Genomic DNA, 7767 nt, shown 5'->3' on the forward strand with positions numbered 1-7767 from the left:
CCCTGGCTCTAGGAAATTCAAGGAAACTTGGTTACTTATGAAGCCATGACTTAATGGATAACATCTAAACATCATTACAGCATCACAGAATTGCTGCAGAGTTATTTATTTAGCTTATATAAAATAAATATACAACTTACAGCACTTTAACTATAATTTGGCTTTAGGATGAAAATCATTATGAATCTTCTCCTGATTGTTTAGGAATTATGTAATAGACTAGTATAACTGCATGAGGAATAAAATGCTAGGCCACTGATCTCAAGATCATTATTAGGTAATATGAAGAATTCTTCATTGACGATGAAAAAGAATACATGTTAAAAGCCATAGGGAAATTATTATTTTTCATAGAGTGTCTATATGTCTAAATTTTCACATTACAGTTCTAAAGACACCAATCTGTTAGAATAGCATTGGCATTTATTCTAAGTTAATCATTATTTTAAGAAGACTGTGTGTAGAAAACTAACCATTTCAAATTGGGACAAAGGACAAGAGACTGTCACGTCCACCTAAACAATAAGGAAATATTCAATAAACATTTTTAAACCCATCAGAGCTGTAGATAAAAATAAAGTCGAAATGTACAAAATTCCAAAGTAGTACAATCCTTATTATGTGAGAAAAGACGAATGGCCTTATATTTCCCTAGGGAGGCATGGTGGAAATAGAAATAAACCTGTCAGAGATGTTATAGGAGTAAGGGGGGGAAATGCAAAAACGTTTATTTTGTTAAATTTTTAGTATGATACATTTTCAAACTTAAAGAAAAGCTGCAATAATAGTACAAAGAACTTCTGTCTCTCCTTAGATTGGTCTTTTGTTTATATTTTACCTCATTTGCTTTATCATCTGCTCTCTCTCCTCCTGATCTATCAATCTATTTACATATATATTTTTTCCTGAAATATTTTAGAGTAAGTTAGAGGCATTTACCTGAAATCATTCCGTGTGAATTTCTTAAGAATATGAACATTTCCTTAAATAACCACAGTCTAGTCAACAAAATTAGTATAATTATCAAAATCCAAATAGCCGTTCTATAGTTAACCTTGATAAAATTATACTACCTAACCCACAGTACATATTCAGATTTTTGTCAGTTTTCCTAGTAATGTTCTTCGTAGTACTTTTCTTCCCTAGTCCATGCTATGCATTGCCTTTAATTTTCATGTCCCTTTATTCTTCTTTACTCCAGAATAGTTTCTCTGTCTTTTTGTGTGTATGTTCCTTGATGTTGACATTTTTTAAGAGTACAGGCCAGGCATTTGTTTATTTGTTTTGCATAATATTTCTTTATTTGCCTTTGCTGATATTTCCTCATGACTAGACCCAGGTTAAGCAATTTGTTAGAATACATCACATCGGAAGGCACATGATATCACCTTGATTTAATAGTGGTTACGTCAGTATTGACCAATTGGTTAAAAGCCATGTTTCTGAGAACCTGTAGACAAGAGTGACAGATCTTATTCTGATGAAGTTCAGAATCAGAGACCAAAGTCCTTCTTTTCCACATTTGTTCTCCCTGGGTTTTCATCAAGAACACAACAGTACACAGGAAGTCAAGGCAGGGCTGGAAAGCAGATAAATTTCTCCAGAATCTAGTGATGCTTCGATTGTAGCCCTTTGGAAGGCAGGGGGACCTAAAATTGACTTTAAATAATCTGAAATAGGTAGTGAATTGACATTAGCTAAAGGTACAGCATAGCACACAACAAGATCTACTCTGGATGAATTTGTAGAAGTAAGGCCTTCATATTTAATACCTTATAAAAAGGGGTTATTATTTACTGAAAATAAATATTATCCACCAGCATCTGTTCAGTTCTTTCCAGCACAGAATACCAAAAATCTGAGATACACAAAGAAACAAAACAATGGAACTTCCAACAAAGTAAAACATTAAACATTAAGATTTAAAATAACTGTTAGGATTAGTTAATGTATACATGAGGAAAAGATGGACTTAATGTGGAAAAGATAGAGAATTTCATCAGAGAAACTAAAATCCAAAAAAGAACTGAATGAAAACTTTAGTACTGAATCATATCATATCTAAAATAATAGATTAGATGGATATATCAACAGCCTAGATAAAGAAGAAGAAAAACAAAAGATTAATAAAATTTATCTAATCTGAACACAGAGAAAAAATATTAAACTGAGCAGAACTTCAGAGACCTATGGTAAAATATTAAATATTCTAATGTACATGTATTTAGAATTCTAGAAGGAGATTTTTTGATGTGTATTATATCAACTTTACCAATTTTGTAAAATTATACAAAAGAACTCACTATCATGAGAACAACACAAGGGAAACTGCCCCCATAATTCAATCCCTTCCCAAAAGGTCTCTCCTTCAACATCCGGGGATTACAATTCAAGATGAGATTTGGGTGGGCACACAAAGCCTAACCATATGATTCTGCCTCTGGCCTCTCCAAAATCTCATGTATTTTCGTATTTCAAAACCAATCGTGCCTTCCCACCAGTCCCCCAAAGTCTTAGCTCACTTCAGCATTAACTCAAAAGTCCACAGTCCAATGTCTCATCTGAGACAAGGCAAGTCACTTCTGTCTATGAGCCTGTAAAATCCAAAGCAAGACAGTATTAAAAAATCAAGTTAGTTACTTCCGAGATACAGTGGGGGTACAGGCATTGGGTAAATATTTCCATTCCAAATAAGATAAATTGGCCAAAACAAAGGGGCTACAGGTCCCATGCATGCCTGAAATCCAGTGGGGACAGTCATTACATCTTAAAGCTGATAAATAATCTCTTTTGACTCTAAGTCTCACTTCCAGGTCACACTGATGCAAGAGGTGAGCTCTCCATGGTCTTGCGCAGCCCCACCCCTGTGGCTTTGCAGGGTACAGCTCCCCTCCTGGCTGCTTCCATGTGCTAGCATTGAGTGTCTGTGGCTTTTCCAGGTGCACGATGCAAGCTGTCAGTGTGTGGATCTACCATTCTGGGGTCTGAAGGACAGTGACTCTCTTCTCATAGCTCCACTAGGCAATGTCCCCATAGAGACTCTTTGTGGGGGCTCCAAACCCACATTTCCCTTCCTCCTAAACCTCAATTGTTTTCAGTGTATCTGCAGGCCCAACACCACATGTAAGCTGCTGAAGGGCTGGGGCTTGGACCTTCTGAAGCAACAGTCTGAGCTGTACCTTGGCTCCTTCTAACCACTGCTGGAACTGGAGCAGCTGGGATACAGGGCATTAAATCCCAAGGCGGCACAGTATAGAGCGGTCCTGGACTCAGCCCGTAAAACCATTTTTCCATTCTAGCCCTCTGGGCATGTGATGAGAAGGGCTGCTATCAAGATCTCTGACATGCCCTAGACACATTTTCCCTATTGTTGTCTTGACAAGTGACATTATGCTCCTCATTACTTATGAAAATTTTTGCAGCATGCTTAAATTTCTCTCCAGAAAATGAGTTTTTCTTTTCTAGCACATCATCAGGCTGCACATTTTTCAAACTTTTATGCTCTACTTTGCTTTTAAACGTAGGTTCCAATTTCAGATCATCTCTCAAGTTCAAAGTTCCACAGATCTCTAGGACAGGGGCAAAACGCCAGTAGTCTTTTTTCTAAAGCAGATCAAGACTGACCTTTGCTCCAGTTCTCAAGGAGTTCCTCGTATCCATCTGCAACCCCCTCAGCCTGGACTTCATTGGCCATATTACTATCAGCACTTTGGTCACAACCATTCAACAAGTTTCTAGGAAGTTCCAAACTTTCTCACATCTTCCTGTCTTCTTTTGAGCCCTCAAAACTGTTCCAACCTCTGCCCATTACCCAGATCCAAAGTTGCTTCCATATTTTTACATTTCTTTATAGCAATACCTCACTCTTGGTACCAATTTCCTGTATTATTAGGTTGTTGCAATAGTAATTGCAGTTTTTGCCATACTTTTAATTACTTTGCCATTACTTTTAATGACAAAAACTGCAATTACTTTTGCACCAACATAGTAGTTTGATTTCACACTGCTGTAAAGAACTCCCTGACACTGGGTAATTTATAAACCAAAAAAAAGAAAAAAAAGAAAAAACTTTAATTGACTCACAGTTCTGCAGGTCTGGGAGGACTCAGGAAACTTACAATCATGGCAGAAGTCGCCTCTTCACAGGGCGGCAGAAGAGAGAAGAAGACAGCAAGAGAGAAACTACCAAACACTTACAAAACCATCAGATCTCATGAGAACTCACTCACTGTCAGGAGAAACAGCTTGGGGGAAACCATCCTTATGATCTAATCACTGCCTATCAGGTCCCTCCCTCAACATCTGGGGATTAGAATTCAAGATGAGATTTGAGTGGGGACACAAAGCCTAACTATATCAAACACCATGTAGTTCAGTGGTCTACAGAAATGTTATAAAGCACAAATATTTGGACTAGCAATAGACAAAATATGTAGTTTCTTTTATATGGTTGTATGAACTGTAAATCATTCTTAATAAGGAGTCAAATACATTGGTTTTCTAAAATGAAGCAAGGAATTAAAATAAAATGTACAAAAGGGTGTTCTATTTTCCTAAGTCATAAAATTATAAATCAGATTTTTTAACTTAAACTTCAGAAATGAGATAGTAAAGTGATTGGCCATAGCATACACTAGAGAAGATTTGATAGGAAGACGAACATTTGGAAAAAAGAAAAATCATACTTAACAGTAGTCAGTGATGATGGGAAATACTGCTGCAGAAATTGCTCATGATGAATAATGGATAATGATCCACAGGCCATATTGACAAATCATTGCTAAAAGCATAGAAGAAAGAAAAGTTCAATGTGTGGCAGTTAGCTTTACCTTAAAGCTTTATATACATATAAACATTTAGAGAGATCTCTGGAATATAAACAATGGATACAAAGGCAAATAGCATTTAAAACCCAAGATGGAAATCTCTACTAAAACTCAAGGTTTGATGCAACCCTCATATCCCTATTTCTCTGAATAGTGACACCGTCCCAGAATCATCTTTGATTACAATTAATGTGCTGATTATATGTGTCTCATTATGTAAGGCACTGTATCACTAAGGTAGCTAAATAAATTACCTGTCAAAATTTTCTGCCGGAATTTTAGTGTTCAAATTATATCCTCTATATAATACTCAAATTCCCATTCATCTAAGATTATTTTAAAATAAAAGTGGCAGATATTTCCCCTATTTTCACAATTAAAGTAAGCATAGATTCTAATTGAAGTCATGGATGGTGATAGCTATCTTAATACTTTAAATCAAATGATTATTAAGTATTAACTGGAACATAAATATAATAGTGAAAAGACTTGACATCAAAGTGAAAGAGAACTTCTAATTAGCTACTGTGTTACTCTCAAATCTTTGCGATAACTGAGTTAGAATATGTTTCTGAAACTATGAATTCCTTAGTATCCTATAGTAAGAAGATCAGTATATTATTGGGAACAATGTAATCAATAGGGCTAATTATTTGGACTTCTCCTTTTTTAATTTTTATTTTAGATTGTGTGGTACTGCTGCAAGTTTATTACATAGGTAAATTGCATGTCACGGGGATTTGATGTACAGACTATTTTGTCACCCAGGTAATTAGCATATTATCCCATGGGTAGCTTATTGATCATCACTCTCCTCCCACCCTCCACACTCAAGTAGGCTCAAGTGTCTGTTGTTCTATTCCTTGTGTCCATATATACTCAACATTTAGCTCCCACTTATAAGTGAGAACATACCATATTTGATTTTCTCTTCTTGTGTTAGTATGCTTAGGATAATGGCCTCCAGCTTCATCCACATTGCTGCAGAGGACATAATCTCATTCTTTTTAATAGATACTTAGTAGTCCATGGTGTATATCTACGACATTTTTTCGGCTAGTCTGCCATGAATGGGCATTTAAGTTGATTTTATGTATTTGCTATTATGAATAGTGCTGCCATGAACATATATGTGCATGTGTTTTTACAGTAGAAAGATTTATATTCCTCTGAGTTCATACTCAATAATGAGTTGCTAGGTGGCATAGTAATTCTGGTTATTTGAGTATTCTCCAAACTGCTTTCCACAGTGAGGGAACTAGTTTACATAACCACCAGGAGTACATAAGCATTCCCTTTACTCCACAAACTTGCCAACAACTGTTGTTTTTTGACTTTTTAATAATAGCTATTCTAGCTGGTGTGAGATAGTATTTCACTGGGGTTTTGATTTCCATTTCTCTAATGAGCACTGATGTTGAGCATTTTTTTCATATACTTGATGGCTGCATATATGTCTTCTTTGGAAAAATGTCTGCTTATGTCCTTGGTCCACTTTTTAATGGAGTTGTTTGGTTTTTGCTTGTAAATTTGTTTAACTTCCTTAGAGATTCTGGACATGAGACCTTTGTTGGAAGCACAGTTTGCAAATATTTTCTCCCATTCTGAAAGTTGTCTGTTTACTCTGAAGATAGATGGTTTTGTGAAGCCGAATGTCTTTACTTTAATTGGGTCACATTTGTCAATTTTTATTTTAGTTGCAACAGCTCTTGGCATCTTGTCATGAAATCTTTGCACAGTCTTTGTCTGGGATAGCAGTTCTTAGGTTATCTTCCAGCGTTTTTATATTGTTAGGTTTTACACTTAAGTCTTTAATCCATCTTGAATTGATTTTTATATATGGTGTAATATATAAAAGGAAGGATTTTAGTTTCAGTCTTCTGCATATGGCTAGCCAGTTATCCCAGGACCATTTTTTGAATAGGGAGTCCTTTCCCCATTGCTTGTTTATGTCAATTTTGTCACAGATCAAATGGCTGTAGGTGTGCTGCATTACTTATGTTCTCTCTTTTCTGATCTATTGGTCTATGTGTCTGTTTTTGTACCAGTACCATGCTGTTTTGGTTACTGTAGCCTTGTAGTATAGTTTGAAGTCAGGTAATGTGATGCCTCCAGGTTTATTCTTTTTCCTTAGGATTGCCTTGGCTATGTGGGCTCCTTTTAGTTTCACACAAATTTTAAAATAGTTTTTTTCTAATTCAGTGAATAATGTCACTTGTAGTTTGATAGGTATAACATTGAATCTGTAAATTGCTTTGGACAATATGGCCATTTTAACAATATTGATCTTCCAATCCATGAGCATGCCATATTTTCTCATTTGTTTGTGTCATCTTTGATTTCTTTTAGCAGTGTTTTGTAATTCTTATTGTAGAGATCTTTTACCTCCTAGGTTAACTGTATTCCTAGGTATGTTATATTTTTGGCTATTGTGAATGGGATTTTGTTTGTGATTTTGCTCTCAGCTTAGATGTTGTTGGTGTATAGGAATGCTACTGATTTTTGTACATGGATTGTGTATACTGAAATTTCGCTAAAGTTGTTTATGAGATCAAGGAGTTTCTGGATACAGATTACTGGGTTTTTGAGGTATAGAATTACTCATACGTGGGAATTGAACAATGAGAATACATGGACACAGAGCGGGGAACATCACACACTGGGGCCTGTCTGGGGGCGGGGGGCTAGGGGAGGGATAGCATTAGGAGAAATACCCTAATGTAGATGACGGGTTGATGGGTGTAGCAAACCACCATGGCACATGTATACCTATGTAACAAGCCTGTACATTCTGCACATGTACCCCAGAACTTAAATATAAAAAAAGAAGGTAAAGCAGGGGAGGAGCCAAGATGGCCAAATAGGAAGAGCTCCGGTCTACAGCTCCCAGCTCGAGCGATGCAGAAGATGGGTGATTTCTGCATTTCCATCTGAGGTACCG

The sequence above is a fragment of the Pongo pygmaeus genome, chromosome 6 (genome assembly GCF_028885625.2).
Source record: "Pongo pygmaeus isolate AG05252 chromosome 6, NHGRI_mPonPyg2-v2.0_pri, whole genome shotgun sequence".
Taxonomy (NCBI): Eukaryota; Metazoa; Chordata; class Mammalia; order Primates; family Hominidae; genus Pongo; species Pongo pygmaeus.